This window comes from Agelaius tricolor, unplaced genomic scaffold (assembly GCF_023055355.1).
Source record: "Agelaius tricolor isolate 1412-34295 unplaced genomic scaffold, bAgeTri1.0.p SCAF_8, whole genome shotgun sequence".
NCBI lineage: Eukaryota > Metazoa > Chordata > Aves > Passeriformes > Icteridae > Agelaius > Agelaius tricolor.
The window spans coordinates 15,077,957-15,097,125 of record NW_027269268.1 but is presented as its reverse complement, the minus strand read 5'-3'; the positions used below and the strand labels follow the sequence as shown (position 1 = coordinate 15,097,125).

Sequence of the window (19,169 nt, the reverse complement as noted above, 5' to 3'; positions counted from 1 at the left end):
GTGTGTGCAAGTAAAACAGTAACCATGAGGCCCGTTGGTTTAATACTGAAAGTACTGTACCAAAACAGATTGGAGTTTAAATATGAGCAGTACACATGGATGCAAATCATGCTTTGGAGGCTTTTGTGTTAACTCTGCTCCAAAGAAAAGTGGTAGTTCCTTCTCTCCAGCCTTTAGGCTCTTCAACATGAGTGATGAAGCACTGTTGAGGAGCGTGTGGGTGACACCTGGCTATCAGTCATCTCTGAGGTACCTGTGTGATATTGTATGCTGTCAGGCCACTGTGATTGATGGTCTGCACCCCATGGGATGAACAGTGAGTAGAAATGAATTGCAGAACATGGTTTGGCTGCTTCCTCTGCCAGGGCAGAGGATTTGGGGGGGAAAAATCTACTGAAATAGTCTCAAAATATAAAGACTGTGCCATCCTGAGGGAAGTTGTGAGTATTTAGGGTAGAGAGCAATTATTTCTTCCATGTGTAATGGGACATCACTGATTCTTAATTCTATTTCAAGATGATTTACTGAAGACACATCTCTGATGTAGTAGTGATCTGTATTTAGGAGTGAATGACAACTTGCATGTTAATTTGATCCTCACCTACCCCTGTATGATCTCTGTGGTCTTAGTAAGGAATAATCCATGGATGAGTTGCCAGTTAGCTGCAGGGAGTGGGCAGGATTGGGCCTTGGGGTTGGTAAGGATGAAAGCTCCCCTGAGAAGAGTGGGGACTGTGGATCAGCATGGTGTGATGGAAGAGGTATAGAAGAAATTGTCTGCTGAGCTGGGCATGCCTGGGACAGCTCAGAGAAGGCTGATGATGGCAAGGAGTAAGATTGCTGGTGGCTTTCTAAAGCCTGGAGCTGTCAGATCAGGCTGAGACCTTCACACAGTCCTTTATTTGCTTCCTTTTGCTGCATTCCAAGAAGAAAAGTATTATTAGGTACTTGGTTCTTGCCAAAATGCTTTGATAAGCATTTATCTTATGTGTTCTTATTTATTATTTATCTTTGTCATCATTATTAAAGCAAGTGCCAGGCAACTCCTTTGATTGTATTTAATTCTTGACTTTACAAAATGAGAAGTTGAAAAAATCAAGTTCAAAAAACCTTGTCCAAAAAGTAGATTCATTTAAATTTTTAGAGAAGTTCCCCATTACTAAAGCCTGAATCTTATTGTTTTCCATGTATATGAGCTACCTATATATTGAAGCATATAGTATCCCATAGATCTCTTACTTTTTCTCCATTAAGATAAACCAGAATCATGTAAAGATGTGTGTTTTCTGTGGATAATTGCTCTCCTTGGGATGCTTTCTTGTAAAGAACAGAACTTCTGGCTCTGAAGTGGGGGGAGGACTGAACTTTCATGCTGCAGAATTTTGCATTTGACTTCAGCAAAAATATTTTGGGACAAGTGACCTGATCCTTGTCTTCACAGATCTTCCTATAACCCCAGTGATTCTTCCCATGATATTGACAGTATTTAGGATATTGACCATGATATTGACAGTTATCAGGAGAAGATGGCACTGGGTATTTCTTGCTAAGATTTGAGATATCATTAATCTATTTGCAGTTTGGTATCAGTTGTGAGAAAGAGCTACTTGGTGTTCCTCTAGTGCAAGTCAGTGCCTCACTTAGGCTGTGAGCTAGACCAAGAACAGGTGAGTGAGGGCAGGGTGGGAGAGGAGGTGATGACAGGACTTCTAAAAATATTTATTTATTGAAATAAATAGTTCTCTTTAGAATTGATTAATTTTTTTGAGCTGTTTGAGTTTTTCTGTGATGCGCAGGGGCCACTCCTTCTTGGATGATAACCCCAAGACCTAATTGTACTCAGCAGACACCAAGTGTGGGGATGAAATTCTCTGGTTTTGAAAAAGAGGATTTAAGAATTTGGGGTTTTTTTCCTCCAGCTGTTCAGAAAAACTAGCACTTTCTGTCTGTGTTGGCTGCCTTTTTCATTGGGACCTGATGTTTTAATTTGGGGGAGTGAGGGTGGGACAAGGGCAGGGCTTCAGCCTGCAGACTCCAGGTACAGCACTGATATGATTCTCCTGATTTCCTGCTGGAGCCTGGAGGTCCTTACAGTTTGTCACTTAAAGCTGAGGGTCATCAAAATAACTTATGCTCTGTATGATGTCTGCTCAGCGTGGCTTGCTCCCAGTTCAGTCAGCAGTAAAGGACAGCAAAAATATGACCTTTGGTCTTCTGTTCAGAAACCTTGGGGCTGTTGAGGTTTGTTTTATTTTAGCTTTATTTGCTTCAGAAATTGAAAGATACACTTGAGAGCTTTGCCTTGGCTTCAAACCTCCAAACTGGGGGGCTGTTGGGGCTCCTTGCAAGACATAATTTTAAGTGGTTAGAACTATAGGGCATGTGCTGGCTTTCTTACTTGATTGCAGTGCGAATGTAAAGTCAGCCCATAAATCGTAGCCAGTGTTGTGATTACAAATCATTACAATAATGCGAGATTATTCAGTTTGTCACAAATCCTTGTAGACTACACAATTAAAGTCATAACCACAAATACAATCCTGTAAGATAAAGTTACTTCATTACACAATCTCTGTCTGGTTTACTGTTTGCTTTTTATTTTGATGACAGATTGAGTAACTGAATTTTTCTGTGTAGTTAACTTAAATGGCAACACACATACTTTTAATATCTCTGCCAATTCTGGAGTTAACTTTGCATTCTTAAATTTATTGATATTGATTAATATAGTAATTAGCCAAAGCCTTGATTTTCACTCTAGTGAGGGGAAAACCAACTTTAAAATGATGAAGTTTTAGAAAAGAATTGCTAGTTATGTCCATCACTAGATCAGTCTTGTCACATGATCAGGAATTAAATGATTTGTGATCACTGGTACATTGTTGGGTAGGTGCCTGGAAGGAGGTTGGTGCTTTCCTGCAAAAGCAGTGACTGCTGTCAGTCTGCAGAATTATAGTGAGGCAGAGGACAGCTGCTGAACAGGAACAAAATGAATAGCTCACTTGGGAATGGATTTCAGGCCGAATCAAAACTTTTTGTACAGTTTCAGATACCCATCTCATTTCTTGTGTGGTACTTGTCTGTTCCTGCCATTGGATGTCCTGATGCTTCCAGTGCAGAGGAAACTCCAGTAGGCTAAGGAGAGCCTTGTGCCTGTCAGCCAGAGCCCAATGGCTCAGTGTGTCAGAGTAATTCTGATAAATACCCAGACTGAGATAATCAAAACCCATCCAGGGATTTGGTTGTTGTCCTACTTATTAATTTTAATGATAATTGAATATCCATGTCGATTACTCAGGCTGTAAGCTCAGCTTCCCGAGCCCTGTGTATTCAATTTCAAAGCACTGCTTCTTCAGAGTCTGGTGTATTTAAGTCACAGGGGTGGTCTCAGTGTGGACAGGCAGTGCAGACAGGCAGGAGCTACTGTGTCCTTTGGAGTCACAGTAAGTAAGTCTGGCAGAGCCTGTTTCTCAGAGCTGCATAAGTGTATTGACTTGGCAAATGTCTTTAGCCCCCAGGGGATTTGGTTATGATGCTGCCTGTGTAATATTTGTAAAAGGCTTTTGCTGTGAAGGTGTTGAAGAGAAAGCAGGGAATCTTAAGCAGCCCTTGCTTGGTGTTTGCAAAGCTGTTTTGTTTGGTACCGATAGCGCAGGTAAACCTTTTGGACTTCTCTGTTCTCTGCCCCTTTTGAGCAAAGCTCTTCGGAGAGATTTTTTGCTTGCAGGGCTGCCTGCTCCAGTGCTAACCTGGGGTGTTTCTCAGCATTGCAGTTTGCAGAGGCTGACCTTGCTGAAGCTGGATATGCAGAAGTCCCTGTGCATCTCTCCAGGTGTTGCAGAGGGTCCTTGTCAGAAGCCAGAATCTATGCTGAGCTTTTTTTGTATGTGGGGAGCTTTTCCCAAAGGAGTACCCTAGTGCTTCTGACCCTGCTGGAAGACTCCATAGAGACCCCATTGATCAAGGGTAAAGAAAGCAACTAAATCCAAAATGGGGGCTAATGCTGTAGGTATCCTGTGTTTTACTGAACTGGGAATGACTTAAGTTAGCAATGTCTTGATTTAAACTATCTTTAAAAAACAGATTGTCCCCTTCCTTTTCTTCAACCTTTGTTTTGTTTATTTAAAAATCAAGCAGCAAGGAGACAAAATAGAGTGTGAACAATTTTTTTTACACATAATGCTGCAACCAAAGATACTACTTGGCAAATTTCCTTCCTTCTTTGCACTGCAGAGTTTTAAAACTGAGAACTCTTGTTTTTCCTGTATTACAGTAAATACATAAGGAATCAAAATGGTATTAAGGAAGAAAGTTGGGCAACACCCTGCTGTTCAAATATGTTGATTGCAAATCATTGACATTCTAGACATGCTATTTCTGTTTGTTAGCGAGTCGCAGTTTCAGTGCTGGTGGGGTAAAACAATTGGCTGGGAGAAAGCACAAGGTTATACTATTTGCTAGTCCTTGCTATTTAAAAAGAAGAGCAGATCCATGAGTGTGTGGGCTGAAGGTAATGGTGGTGTACTTTCACAGGATTTAAGGCCACTGGGTCTGTTAACATTACATAGTTGAATCTCTTGTGGCACATATGGTGTAGAAACTTGTTCAGGAGTCCTTGCAGCAGGTCTGTAACCTTGATTTGGCCCACATTGCATCTTCTGTAGAGAGATTTCTTTGAGTGAGTTATCCTCTTGTGATAAGTCCATAGCCCTTTGTAGCTTGAACCAACATCCATCTGTCCTTAATGTAAGACAATTAATCTTTCTAGCTCAAATTGGTCAGACTTCAGTTCTCAGTCAATGGGTCTTTCCATGACGCCTCTTGTTAACTTTACTGGTACATGCTACTCCTCTCTTTCTTCTCCCAACAACCCTTTTCAGGCAAAGAGGCCACAGACAAGTTAGCTACCTCCCAGCCTTCTCTAATTTTTTAATGGGTTTTTGTGCTATAAAGTAGGGCTTTGATCTCTTGAGTAGCTGTGGACTCTCTTGTGGGATCTTTGCAATTTATTCTAGCTGAAGTGATGCCATTTGAAAAGAAAATGGCTTTCTGAAAGTGATATTAGCAAATTGTTGCTGAAATTAATTCTGAAAGTAAATTAGTAAATTAGTATCTTGTTTGCTCTGTGAGGCAATTGGGAAGAAAATCATCCTTGTGATGGAAACCAGGTAAAAGTGAAAAGGAAATCGTAGTGCCTGCTCAGCTGGCTGCTGTGGCAGGTTGGAGTTGCAGAACAGTGCAAGATCCTCTATGACATGAAAATGTGGGCTAGAGCTGTGCTGAAGACTGTCATTAGAGAACCTGTGGGATGGATATGTGGTAAGGGGAGTCCCTAGGAGGTGGATGTGATACTAAATGAGTGCACCTACACAGGTTTTGGTAGGAAGACAGGTTCCTGTTACAGTGAAAGATATAACCTTGTAGCCTCTAAAAGCCCTAGGAAAGGTGGGATTCAGTCCTGGCTCAGCACCAGCTGCTGTGCAAGTAAAGCCAAATACTTTGCAGCATCTCAGGACTGTGCATCCCTGAGCAGAGAAGACAGAACCAAAATCACCTGAGTGCTTGGATGGCCTGTCTGATTGCTTCAGTTGACACAAATATGAAAATTCCCCTTTTGTGTGTATGAGTAGAAGAGTTCTTTTGGGCCAGGTCCAATGTCACTTGCTCACAAGGCAAGAGGAAGCTATTGAGAAGCAACAACACATTTTTGTGTCCTTCTCCTAAATGGCTAATCCCTTTACTTGGTCCAAAATTTCTTTCACTGCTTACTGTTTTAAGTTTCTTTGTGCACAATAATTTATGGATGAGAGCAAACATTATTAGAAAGCTTTATGTGTTGTGCACTATGGGGACAACATTTCAGCATCAGAGTACCGTTTCTTCAGCGGTCTTCTTTGCAGTGAGTATGTGTATTGGTAAGAAGAATTATGTCAATTAACCACATAACCTGTAAAAGTGCTGTTTCCTATGGTAATTAGCTCTTCCTCTTAGAACTGTACTTTCAGTTTATTTTTCAAAGTGCATTCACTCATCCTTTTCCTTTCAAACTTCAACACTTGGTGAAATATGCATCCAGGTTTGCTGAAAGGCACTGAAGCTGACGAGACAAAAATTGAAAGGGGAGTGATTCAATGGTTTAATTGCTAAATAATGCTGAAACTGTGGCTGTAATTTCCTGTTAGTGTGAAATGGCCAATCAGCCCATTTTGTAGAGTGAGAGCAAGGCCTAGGATAGGGCTGGATAAATAAACATCTGTAGTTTCTGTGTCAAGTGGTGCCTTTCAGGGACTCCTGAAGATTATGTAAAACTTTTTACCAAAAAGTCAGGCTCCAGACAAGAATTATCTTGCCTAACAGTAAAATGCTGTTGCTGCAATTTAACTTGAGTTCTGTCCATAAGCTGCACAAAATTAAGAGATGGTTTCATTCAAGGATGAGCCCACTGTGAGAATGTCTCTTTGATAAGCAAGTCCAAGTCACAGGCCCTTGCCTGTGGCTTTCTGACTGGCCTGCTGGGCTGGCAGGGGAGAGGAGGAAGCACTGAAAGGAAACACCAAAGCCTGGAGCTGTGCAGGATGGCAGATCAGAACGTTCAAGGTGGCCAAAATCCAGCAGGTCCATTGCCACCAGGTGTTTACAAACTGCGATCTCCCGCCTTAGCCCAAATCTTTTGGAGGAAGGGGTGGTTGGTGGCAATCTGGATTCTCATAAGGAAATGTAGCCCCTTCCCATGTCCATATGTTTACTTCCTCTTTCTGCTCTGCCTCTCCAAATTCCAACCTGCCATTAATCCCAGTGTACCCTGGATACAAAATAGCAGTAATAAGAGTTTGTAGCTTAACCAAGCAGCCAGAAATGCAGCAATAGACCAATTAATTAAATTTCTATTTAAACTATTTTTTGATAGTTTGTTCTTTGAGGAACTGCATGTCTTCAGCATTTCTGTGTTCTTTACCTCAGGGACTTGGGTCTGGAAGAGACTCTTACTGTAACCTGGTGAGGGCAATACACATGAATCTTAATTATTTATGTACCCACTCTCTACTCCCACATGGCATAGGCATGTTGGTGCTAGCTTTAGCCCACCTTACTTTTGTGAGGAATATATGTGGCTCATCATGGCCTTGGCTACCTGATCAGATACTTTCTTCTGAAACTTCCTTGGATCCCCCTTATGATGATGAATGATGGTTTGACTCCCGTGGCAAGTTCTCACTGTGGTTGATTATGCCCTGCTCCCCCCAACAAGAAAGTTATCTTCCCTTCTCTTCAAAAGCATTCAATTTAAATTCTGGGATCTTTTGTTGGTTAAGCAAAAGCAAGCGGATAACAGAACTTTTTTCTCTGTGTATGTGTTGCAGTATTACCATCAAGTTAAGCCATGGTTTACTTCTTGTTTAGGAAAAAATTTGAGTTTTTCCAGTTTCTTCTGAAAACTTCAGCAGCTTTCCCAGACTTTACATTATCACAGCTGATTGCTGAAACGGCATTTATTTTTGCATTGCAGAGGTCTCAGCTGGGGATTTAGCACATGATTGTATTATTGTATTTGCTTTCCTAGCCATGGCATGCTGATGTTCAAGTACTTCTTCAGTGGTTGCCAGATATCAGGAGAGTGTGGAGGTTGCATTGTATGTTGTGTTATATGAAACATGTTCTTTGTGAAATAGTTAGGATACAGAACATCTGTCACAAACAATTGAACACATCTGTGTTTTTTCAATTCCAGATTAAAAGGAACATTGAGGTCTGGGTTGCATCTTTGTCCAGCAGATTTACACCCGTGTAATTCTGGTGCCTTATTTAAATAGTAACATAAACCTGACACAATGGGAATTAAATCCCATAGAATAAAAAGTAACTAAAAGTTTCATTATGTTGTGGAATAAGCATACCAGGCATCCACATGTATAATTTATTACCTATAGTGAGGTAAGTACTTAACAACAGTTATAATAAACCCATTCTGTTCATTCATTTTTAGATCTTAGCATACTGATTCAGACCTTAACTGAAAGTGAATATACAATCAATGTCAGGCTTTTTATGCAGGTTTAATAATGTAGGCCTGCCAAGGTTCTTTAATTAAATAATTATTCATTGTTCAATCAGAATAGATTGTTTCACTATAGGGATTGCAGGCAAGTACATGCAAAATCTACCCTGAACTGATCATGTTTTAGCTGCTTACTGTAATCCTGAGTGATAATCTGTCACACAATAAAACAGGGAAGAAAGTTGCAGTCAGATATTAAAAATGTAATACCTCATTCTGAGGTGATCAAAGAAAAGCACGCTAAGGTATAGTTTGGTGGTGCTGTGAACAAAGTTAGAGCTGTCTGACAAGTGGGAAAAGTGGGTTTTGTAGATGGTTCAGATTCAACAGAACTGTCACCGAACTCAAAGTAAGCTAAGGTGCTCAGCATGTGGGGAATCAGGAAATCTGGTTTTGGATATTTTACTTGTAGCTCCCTGTATTCAAGAGATGGCAAATGAAGCTGTTAAGGGGAAGTGCAGTAAATTTCATGTTGTGAGTGTCTGCTGCACACACCAGTTCCCATAGGAGGGTCTGCACAGGCAGAGCAGCCTCCTCATTTCTTCTGAGAGTATTGGAAATGCAGAAAATCTGCTTGGCAAGGGGGCTGCTGCTTGTAGCATTGCACAGGGCTGGCTTCAGATGGCCCCTGCTGCCACGGCATGTCATTAATGCAGCTCACAGCAGCTGGACTGAGAGGACTTCAGTGTTTATTAGGGGAATATAATCATTTAAGCCTGAATAAGCTTCAAAGCTCTAATGTGGCTGTTTGGCCAACAGAAATGAGATGTAAATTTGTGCTGAATAGCCACTGATTACAGAAAGATGATTAATGTGAGGTTTAAAATTGATTTATGGGTGCAGTTGTCAAGGCCTAAGCCATGAATGTAATATTATCACTCTGAAAAGCTTTGGGTAGATTAGAGACCAGGGAGCAGTGGCAAAATAATGCATTTTCTGGAGGGTCTGATACGGTGTATGGGCCCTCTGTAGTCTAGTCAAATTTGGTGTACGCCTGAGAGGTTAGGCCTTGCCAGTGCAGCACGTGGATAATTGTATCACTTTCCTGAAATACTAGAAAATTAGGAAGTTTAATCTGTTTGCTTTCATTAAATACACTTTTAGATCAAGTATTTTTTCTCTTTTACTGGAAACTCTTAAATGTGTACGCACTTGTAAGGAATTAGAAAAAGTCGATGACAATCATAAAGATTAAGATTTTAGTTTAGTTTTTGCTAAGTTTTGCTGTTCTGTGCATTAAGAAGAAACCAAATGCTTTGTGTTATTTCAGTCGTAGTAAACAGAATCACCCCATAGAGTTTGATTTGTTTAAATATTAGGTCAACATTAAAGTAACAGGAAAAATTTCCTTTCTTCCTGCTTTTCAAAGTTGTTCTGTGAACCTCTTGGTATCATCAGATGATGAGTAACGTGAATAATATCCCAAAAGCTTTGAAAATCCAAGCATTTGGTTATAAACCTAAAATTTATGTCCTGCTCTGAGTCCTCCTAAAAATCTGGCTCTGTCAGCCTCCCAGTGTTAAACCATGTGGTGTCAATACTGTTTGTTCTGGCCTTTGTTAAATTGCTCTGCAATGAGTGTAACATTAGGCAGTGAAAAATGATTTAATGGTATTGTGTTTCTTCATTGCTTCTTTCGCACTCGTCTCCATTGTCTTCCCCTCAATTGCTGGTCTGTGATGTGAAATGGATGTTTTAATTCAGATGTACAGAGAATTTCAAACCTTTAAAAAAATAAACCTGTGGGAGGGGAGGTGGGGTTTCCAGCTAGCACACTGCTTTGTTCTGGGAAGGGGGTCAGCACAGTGCCTGATTAGGCATGCTGAGGAGGGGCTGGTGCTCCTTTTCATTTCAGTTCTGCTAGCCTCCAGCTGGGTTCTCATTCCATTTGGATTCTGGTGCTGACATCTTTCATTGATCATGCAAATTGTCAAAGTCTGAGCTAAACTTCAGTCCTGTTTTCTTTTTTTTCCCCCCATGTATCTTGGCTTGCAGACTGAAAAGTCTAGGTGACTTTGTCCTGATGTTTCTCCATTTTTTAACAGCTTGAATTGTGCAGGTTTCTGAACAGATAACATGTTTCATAAGCACGTACTGAAAGTAATTTTTAAGGTTTTAATTGTTCTTTCTTATCCATTTTCTTGGGTGGTACTTTGTGTAGCAAATTGCTGCTTGTGTTTTGAGATGCTATCACAGCTTTCCAGAAATCTGCATTGTTTCTCAGCTAGTTAGTGGTGCAGAGCAATCCAGGAATTGTCAACATTTTTGCCTTACAGGGCGTTTCACTATGAAGTCTCCTGCACAGCCTGCTGCAGAAATGGAAGGTGTGGCAGCAAACCTTACGTGCATACTACAAATAAAAAATCATGTTGAAAATTTGTTCAAGTAGTAAACTCAAATGTTTACACAACAGGAGTTGATGATTATAGAGTTCTCCATGTAAATTTAGCTGACTGATCATGTATTCACATGTAGCTCTTCTTGAGAGGAGCAGTCATGCTTTGTCTTGTGGTTCCAGTGTGGGGCTCTCCTGTTTGGTGTTTTCCCTCAGCTCTGAGCAGTGTGATGGTGTGAGAACCTTTCTTGGCATTACCCCGTGCAGGAGGAGGGTTTCTAGCAGTCCTGACTGCACACAGGATGATGAAAGGTTGACCTGGGTGGAATTAAAAATACCCCAAACACTATAAGATACCAAAGTATCCATCCGAATGCTTAAGCTCTCAGTTCTAAAAATTGCATTTTTTTAAAGCTGATGTATGCTGATGAGCTGTTCTGAGTATTGGAATGTGCAGTTGGCAGCAGTGGAGTTAGGATGGAGCGTGGTGGTGCTGTGAACATTCACCCAGCTCATTTTCAGTGTAGTTTTTTTTTTTTTTTTTTTTAATAGTGGAGATGAAACAGCAATTATCTCCCCATCTTTGCTATTCACTTTCCTGCCCTTTGTCAGAGTGCAGAGCCAAATGTGAAACCTTGGCACCAAGTGAAATTGAGTCTTGTTAACTCTTGATGCAGTGGAGAGTAGCCTTTAACATGAAGCAAGGCCCTTTTTCTCCTCTTAGCATTTTTGCTGCCCACACATGGCAAGAGGTCATCCAGAAGCACATCTGGCAGTTCCTGTAACTCTGCTGAGGTGAGGATTTGCCCTTTTAGTGGGAGGGGGTTGGAGGGGGTGGTAATGGAAGTGACTTTCTAAGTTTGCTTTCTGCTAGGTAACTATCACACGTGGGCTAGGGAATATGTGTTTGGCTAATATAGAAATGGAGAAAAAATACTCACTAGTCTGATGTGGCACATCTCAAAATCATGCTTTAAATTTCCAGTTCATACCACTTTGCTATTTGCTTCCTCCATTTATGTTTTAGCGTATGAAAAATGATCCTTAGCTTCTTGCTGGGAAATCTCCAGTAATGAGTGAGGAAACTCATATTTACTTCAGCTAATTAACCTCAGGATATTCTGAATCTGTGTGTTAACTGGACTATGCAGTTTAGTGACCAGAGTGGCATTGTAAGAAACAGCAGGGAACGGCAATCCAGTAGTAAAATAAGAAGGGTAGCCCAAAAGTAGCTATAGCATTCTTATTTTTGTTTTATTTTCCTGATTGGAGAAATTGGGAATGTGCCAAGCCACCAGAAAACGTTAAGTTCCTTCTTCAGAGACTCAGCTTTCATTAGGCCAGATTTCCGCCTGAGTAGGGAGATTAATCAGATGCTTTCTGTCCTCTGTTATCCATTATGCTTTTTGCTTGACTGGTAACTGCTGTCAGTAGGAATATATATCTGTATGTATAAATGTCTCAGTTGTAAAATTGCCATCCAAATGAGGCTTGAGTCTCGGGTGGGGGCACTGTCAGATGTATGGAAATAGCAAGATCCCAGACAGTTGCAACTGCTTCTGGTATTTAAAGGTTTTAGTAAACTCTTGCCAAATGTTGTTTGCTTTGAACTCAATGCAGTTTCTTTTTGACACTGGCTCCTGCCTGAAAATGAGCTCCAAAGCCCCTAAAACCAGGCTGAGGAAGTGTAAAAAAAGCTTCACCTTTTGCATTATAAAAGTGGATGTTGGTATTGGAAAAGTTTGCACAAGTAATAAATTTTTTGTGGCTTGGTAGCCAAAATTTAAAATTGAGTTTGAGGCTAAAGAAGTACTTTGTATTACTCCAGAACAGTTTTTTCATAAATTTTTTATCTGGCCTCTATTTTGTTTAAATTCGAGATGAGAAGATGGTAAAGATATGGTTTGTGAGGCTCTCAAAATAACTGGTTTCTCTTTTACTAAATTTTTTTGCTCCCTCCCCTTCTTTCCTGACTTGCTCCAAGTACATGAATTGCTCTGGTTTCCTGATTATTTGTGTTTCAAGTTTCTGATTTAGTGGGAAAAGTGATGTGGCTCTAGTTGGTGTCCTTCCACCATTTGGCGCAGGGCAGCAGAGGAGAAGCTGCTGAGCTGTCCCAGTGAGCAGGCACCCTGCCCCAAAGCAGAACTTGGGTTTTAAACCTGTGTGGTTACCCTGGCAGAAATGCTTAAAAACTGTTGCCCAAGAGTGCTGTTTTAAGCACTGGTACTGGTGGGAAAAGCTGGATGAAGTTATTTTGATGTCTCTGCGCTGCTCACCCATTGCAAAGAGCAGGGTTGCAAACAAACATGCAGCATTGTTCCAGGTTACTGCATTTTTCTGCTGCTTGAGAGTGGTTTGGATCACTGTGCCTTACTGTGAGGGGGAACCAGGCTTCTCAAGCTCCTCATCCAGGTGCTGGTGGGCTCTGCCATGATCAGTAGCTCATAGAGGTTATACATGCACCTCTTGCCAATGCCAGTGTTCAAGACAGAACTCTTGCTCCTGCCAGTCACTGTTGTAGAGGGAGCTAAAAGTAACATGACTTTTTGGGTGCTGTGTCTTTTGTGTTCTTGTTCTTTGAGCAAGCAAAACCCATTTAATGAAGACTGAAATGCCTCCAGCAAAATCAGGCTCCTGCTTAATCCCATAGCTCCTGAGCTGAAAATCTGAGCAATGCCACATATCGCATCTTCTCTTGATAACACTGGCAATATTTGGTGGCAGGATTTGAAGTCCCTGAAACAGGGACTGGCCTGTTTGTAAGTGCTGTTTTGCAATAGGCAAGATAGCGACAAAGTCAGCCTTATTTTACAACTAGCACAGCCCTGCAAAACCTTCTGCAGTGTAGAAGAAAAGATGTGTAGTGCTCTGCCTGGCTCTCACTAGAGGTTTAGCCTTATGTGACCTCACTGAAATCACTGAAACTGCGCAGAGGAAAGCCTGCTGCTTGTTTGCTTTAGCTGTGTAATACGATAGCAAGGGGAAACCAGCAGGTAGCTAAAAAAAATAACAAACCCACAAGTTCTTGGGTTTTGTGATGGGAGGGAAGAAGCAGGTTGCAAGATAAAGTTGAGTAGCAGGAGGGAACATTTGTGAGGGAGCTAAGCTGGAGGCTATTGATTGCCAGCCAGGTCTTAACATCAGCTGCATAAAAGAAATCGAAGAGTCTGCCCAAATGTTACCAAGCTGAACACCAGGCTGGTTTGCCCTTCTGAAAGGGCGTCAGGTGTCCCCTTTTCACTTGGCATAGGGATTGCAGAGCACCATGCCACAGTCCTCTGCATCAATATGTGCTTGTGGTGGCCTTGACAGCAGTATTTTGAGGTAAAATTGCCCTTCTCTGGGCAAAGCACATAGAGTATCTCTGATGCTTTCACGCATTCAAAGCCTGAGATCAGAGATCCATGCCAGGCTTGCTTTTTTCCAAAAGAAAAAAGATAAAATACGTAAATCCTTTTCTAGTTTTACATCTTTGTGCCAGCAGATACCTAAGTTAACATGCATATGTTGCAGAGCTCTGTGTGGCAGGGTGGAAAAATTACACAGGAGAGGATGAGGCTTCTTGTAGCATGGAGCCTGTGAAATATGTAGTGGGAAGAGAGGCAGATTCACAGCCCTTGGAGTGAGGGAGTCCTGCTGGGAAGGTTTCAGGTAAGTCTTAGGAACACCATTGCTTAATGTTCTTAAGCTTCCTTCCCCTCTTAAGATACCTAGGATTTTGCTGAATGCCTGATTTCTTTTTCAGCAGTGCAAGGATGTGTGGAACTAGGAACAAGGCTTGAAATGTCTGTACTGGCTTTTGTGGATGCTAAAGAAAGTGAATGAGTCATTGAAGACCAGTAACAAAAATTAGTACTGCAACCCACCCACCCCCCCCAAAACCAAATAAACAAAAGCTCTGCAATGTTCATCCCTGCTGTCAGTATTTGGTTTTGGGGCAGCAGCCTTTCGTTGTGCTGTGGTAGCAAATTGCACTCCTGGAATCTCCGAGATTAGAAACAAGCCTGAGTAGCAGACAGCTGGTGAATGTGTTTTAAAATTGTCCATTTAACCCAAGGCTGCTCCACTGAATGCTTTTTTAACTCTTATATCTTTAGTTAGATGTGTGATATCTTTGGCCTTTCTCTAGACAGGCAGCCTGTATGAACTGTGTGCTTCCTATTGATGCCAGCAGTGGTGTGCTGGAAATTTCTGATTCAGAAATAGGTCTTCTATAAATGATTTAACATCAGGCCATTGAAATGCATTTGTGTTTTCCTTCTTAGGGCTATTAAAGATGTAAAGAAAACATTTACCACCAAATTAATGGTTGCACTTTTGTTTTAATCCTGCAGATGGGGTTGATTTATATGTCAAAAAATATGTGCTGCAGAGAGGAATTATAACATTACACAATTTTTCAGTTGTACTTAATTTTTTTTCATGCCAATAATTTTCATCTAGATGCTGTCTCTTTAATGTGGTGGGATTTCTTTCTCATTAACTGTAAGGCACTGCATGTCATCCTGTGGTTTGTATTTCTTTGTTGACTGAAATATTTCTCTGAGGTCTGTAGTGACTAGGAGGCTGGGACCAGGCAGAAGGTGCAGGGGCTCTTACTGCCATCTCCATCTCGTGGAGGGATGTAAAAACAGAAGGGTGGCAGCTTGCCTGCAGTCTCTGGGGGCAGGCAGATCCAGCTGAAGAGAAAGAAATGGTGTAGTCCTACATGCAGATAGGGGAGAAGAAGATTAAATGATAGAGCAGAGATTTTTCACAATACTGGCTGCTCTGATAAAATCTAGTTGACTTTCCCTTGAGGATTATACAGAGATAAGCAGCCTTAGCTCATTAGCACCTCCCCTTTCTCATGCTCTGATGATTGCTTTAGGTTTGATGGCAGGTGGTGATGGCAGGATTTGCTCTGATCTGGGGAGCAGTACTGGAAGTGCAGCACATCTTGAAGCCTGAGATGTTAGGCTGTGTGCCATTTCTTGCAGCTGAGATAAGACTCTAGCACAGTTCATTGATGTATTTATGCTTGGACCTTTATCCTCATGGTGTTTAGTGCTCTCAGTGCATGAAAGCAGCCATTAGAATCACAGCACTTGGTTTTTCAACAAATGAACTTTGTACTCGCTCCCAAAAGCACAACTCCTGAAGCAGCAGTGGAAATGAGCTTAACTGCATAACTCTGGGGAGCATCACGGTTGGGTCCTTGAAAATTGACCTGGCAAGTATGAAAAAAGTCAAGTGATGTTTTTCAGCATGTCTTCAAGTTAGGTCACTAATGATATTACTGCAACATCACAGTCATTGTAAATGTCAATTCTGTTAAAGAAATACACGTTAACACTCTTTAGATGGTGCACAGTGTTTTACTGTGTACCTTGTGGCCATCCATAAACATCTCCACGTGATGACACTGCTCTGAGCCATTTCCAGTGCTGAGATGCTTTGCACCACTTCCTGCTGGAAGTTAACACTTATCCATGTATGCTTGTTGGTGTGAGCAGTTGTTTGAGTGATCCTCTGACCTTTAGCCAGAAAAAAGCAAAGTGAAAGTCATTATGTCTTTCCTGGGCAATACTGGGATGTGCTCATCTGTCCCCTGGGCTCATTTGGCAGGGACCTCTCTGTGGACTGGGGGAAGTGGAGGGTTACTCTCCCTTTTCACCAAATGGAGAATCACCCCCACCTTTATAAAAATAGGACTTCACCTTTATATAGTGTCATGCTTTAACCCCAGCCAGCAGCTAAGCACCCACAACACCTCTCTCACTCCCCACAGTGAGTGAGCAAATCAGAAGGGTAAAAGTGAGAACTCATGACTGGAGATCAAGATACTACAATAGGTAAAGTAAAAGCTTCACACACAAGCAAAGCAAACCAAGGAATTAATTTGTCTCTCCCATGGGCTGGCTGGTGTTCAGCCATTTCCAGGTAAGCAGTGTGGAATTCTCATTACAGTCCCTATCCATGGACTAGACCATTTGGGATAATGTTGCAATGAAATCCTCTCCTTGCCCCTGCTCCTTTTTTGGCCTTAGCCACAGACTTGAGTCCCTTAGAATTTTACCTGCTCAAAGTGGAGCCTTGTCTATGTACCTGCTGCAACACCAACATAACCACAGCCACAGATGCTTTGAGATGCACCTGCTCCAGCATGAATATATCCACAGCTGCTTAGGGCTGCTCTCCCATGTGGACTAATCCCCAGGTCACATTCCTGTCAACTTGAGTTCACACTGCAGCTGCAGCATCTGCAGTGTAGCATCACAGAAACATCAGGGATGGCCTGGGCATTTGCCAGCCTGGAGCTTTGTCACTGCTGACATCAGGATGTTGCCAGGCCTGGCAGAGTAAGATGATCAGCAGTTCAGCAAGCAGCAGAACCAAGGAGCAGGCACTAACAAGCCCCAGGCTTTAGTGTGCAGTGAGGCAATCAAGCCCCATGGCAAGCCCAGGAGCCAGAGTCAGTAAATAGCTCAACAACAATAACAGCTATAACTTCAATCTAGCACATTCAGATCAAACCTGTCATTATCTCAAACCCTTCCAGCCTCACACTGGCCATCGAAAGGATTGTTGTGGTTTAACCCCAGCTGGCAGCTAAGCACCACACAGCCACTCCTTCACTTCCCCTGCAGAGAATGAGGGAGAAATCAGAAGGGTAAAAGTGAGAAAACTCATGGGTTGAGAGAAAGACACTAAAATAGGTAAAGCAACAGCCACACACACAAGCGAAGTAAACCAAAAAATTCCTTGGGAACACCACTTTCCATGGGCAGGCAGGTGTTCAGTTGTCCCCATGAAAGCAGGGCTTCCTCACATATAATGTGACTTGCAAAAGCAAATGCCATGATTCTTCCTGTCCCCAGTTCTTTCTTCTTGCCCCAGTTTTATGTGCTGAGCATGACACCATATGGCCTGGAATATCCCTTGGCCATGTGGATCAGCTGTCCCAGGTGTGTACTCTCCCAGCTTCTTGTGCACCCCTAGTCTCCTTGTTGGTGGGATGGGCTGTGAGGCAGAAAAGGCCTTGACTGGTGTAAGTGCTGCTCGGCAGTCACTGAAACATCTCTGTGCCATCAACAGTGTTTCTAGCACAATCCCAAAGGTAGCTCCATATGAGTTACTATGAAGAGGGTTAACTCTATCCTAGCTGAAATTAGACAAATTCACTTGGAAGTATATATGTACAGTATACATTATTACTCAAATTAAGCTAGTTGAAGGATGGTTTTTCTGCTTTTAATTTCATATATCAAAACCTTCCTATTTACTGGAATGTAGAAAATCTAGCTGCTGAATTATTCTATGTTGCCTACTTTTCTTTTATCTTTTCTCAGTCACTCTCCTGGTAATTGTTAATTGCCTCTCCTAAAGTCAGGCATGAATCCTGCACAGATCTGCACGTCTTTCACTGCAGACACATCTTTGTCCAATTCTGTGGTGCTGCCCAGTGACAATTACATCTGAATCAGGGTTGTGGCCTGTTTAAGCCCAGAGATACAAAAAAGGGTTACAAATGAAAGTACTGCTTGCCATGGTAAAAATGTCTTTGGGTTAGGTTCCTTACTTGGAAGACTGGTGGTGCATGTGGACTCTGCACATCACAATGGGGATGTCTTCCTGCACAAGTCCCCACTTTCACATCCCTGGCTAGGGAGGAGAAGAAATGTTTTTCTCATGGTGGTGTTTGTAATTAATTTCTGACTGTACCATCAGGTTAGGTTCTCATGTCATTTCTTGCTGTTTTAATTTAAAATGTGAGAACAACATTTTGTTTTAAAAACATATTTTCGTTTTAAAAACATTACATTGACTCTGAGGGTGTTCTATCTCAGCTCTTCAGTAATGGCATCTGGGCTGAGAACACTCTCAACTATATCTCAGGATGCATTTCCACGGAAAAAGTTTGGCCTTTGGCCCTTAGAAGATATGCAGCCTGAAACAGGAGTACCTTTGAATTATGCTCTGTGCATTTCCTTTGTGCTGCATCGCAGCTGTGGCCAGGTGTGTGCAGCAATGCAGAGGATGAAGGAGGTGTTGGGTGGCAGATGAGTGGGTCAAAAGTAGAAGGGAACAAATCTGAAACCAGCACTGGCTCTCCTGGGTTCTTTGCTGCACTTAAATGGTTAATCTAATCTCTTAATGCAACACTAGGGTTGTCAAAAGCAGAGAGTAAACTCTAATATGTATCTGTGGTAGGCACAGTTGTGATGCTACTGACTCAGAGCTGCACCAGGAAAAAGCATTTCTTCCAAGTGATGCCTTTCAGAGCATGGCTAAAATAAAATGAACAAACAGTTGCTGCAATTCCCACAAAGCTGTAAAAAGTTGCCTGAAGCTCTGATTAAAAACCTGTGTAGCACATAAACAGCTCAAGATTTGCAGATCCCTGTAACCTGTATTGGAAGTAATCTTCTCTTTGCATGAGCAGGAACTACACTGACTAGTGCACTTGGGGATAGCAAAGGCTCATTTATTTAGTGTATCACTCCACTGATTTTCTGGCATGCTGTTTGGTGGGGGAGAATAGCTTGTAGGAGTGTGCTTTTCGTTATGTGGGGCAGTGATTTGAGGATGTGGTAGAAAGGAGCCTGGGGGCATGGGGACAGATGAACCGTGGATGCATTGGAAAAGCTCACAGAAATGGCCCCATCTGCTTTTGTTTTCTTTCCTAACTGAATAGTAGTGGACAAACCCAGCAATATGTTTTCCCACTTCTGAACTGTCTAAATCAAAGGTTTTTAACCAGCATCCTTTTCTATTTATAAAGGATCATTTATC

General features: G+C 41.8%; 1 protein-coding gene across 11 annotated transcripts in view; it reads left to right on the top strand.

The window, feature by feature from the left end:
• The window catches only part of EPHA5 (EPH receptor A5), a 193,165-nt gene that overhangs the window by 24,342 nt on the left and 149,654 nt on the right, over positions 1-19,169 (top strand). The gene's annotated exons all lie outside the window — the stretch shown is intronic.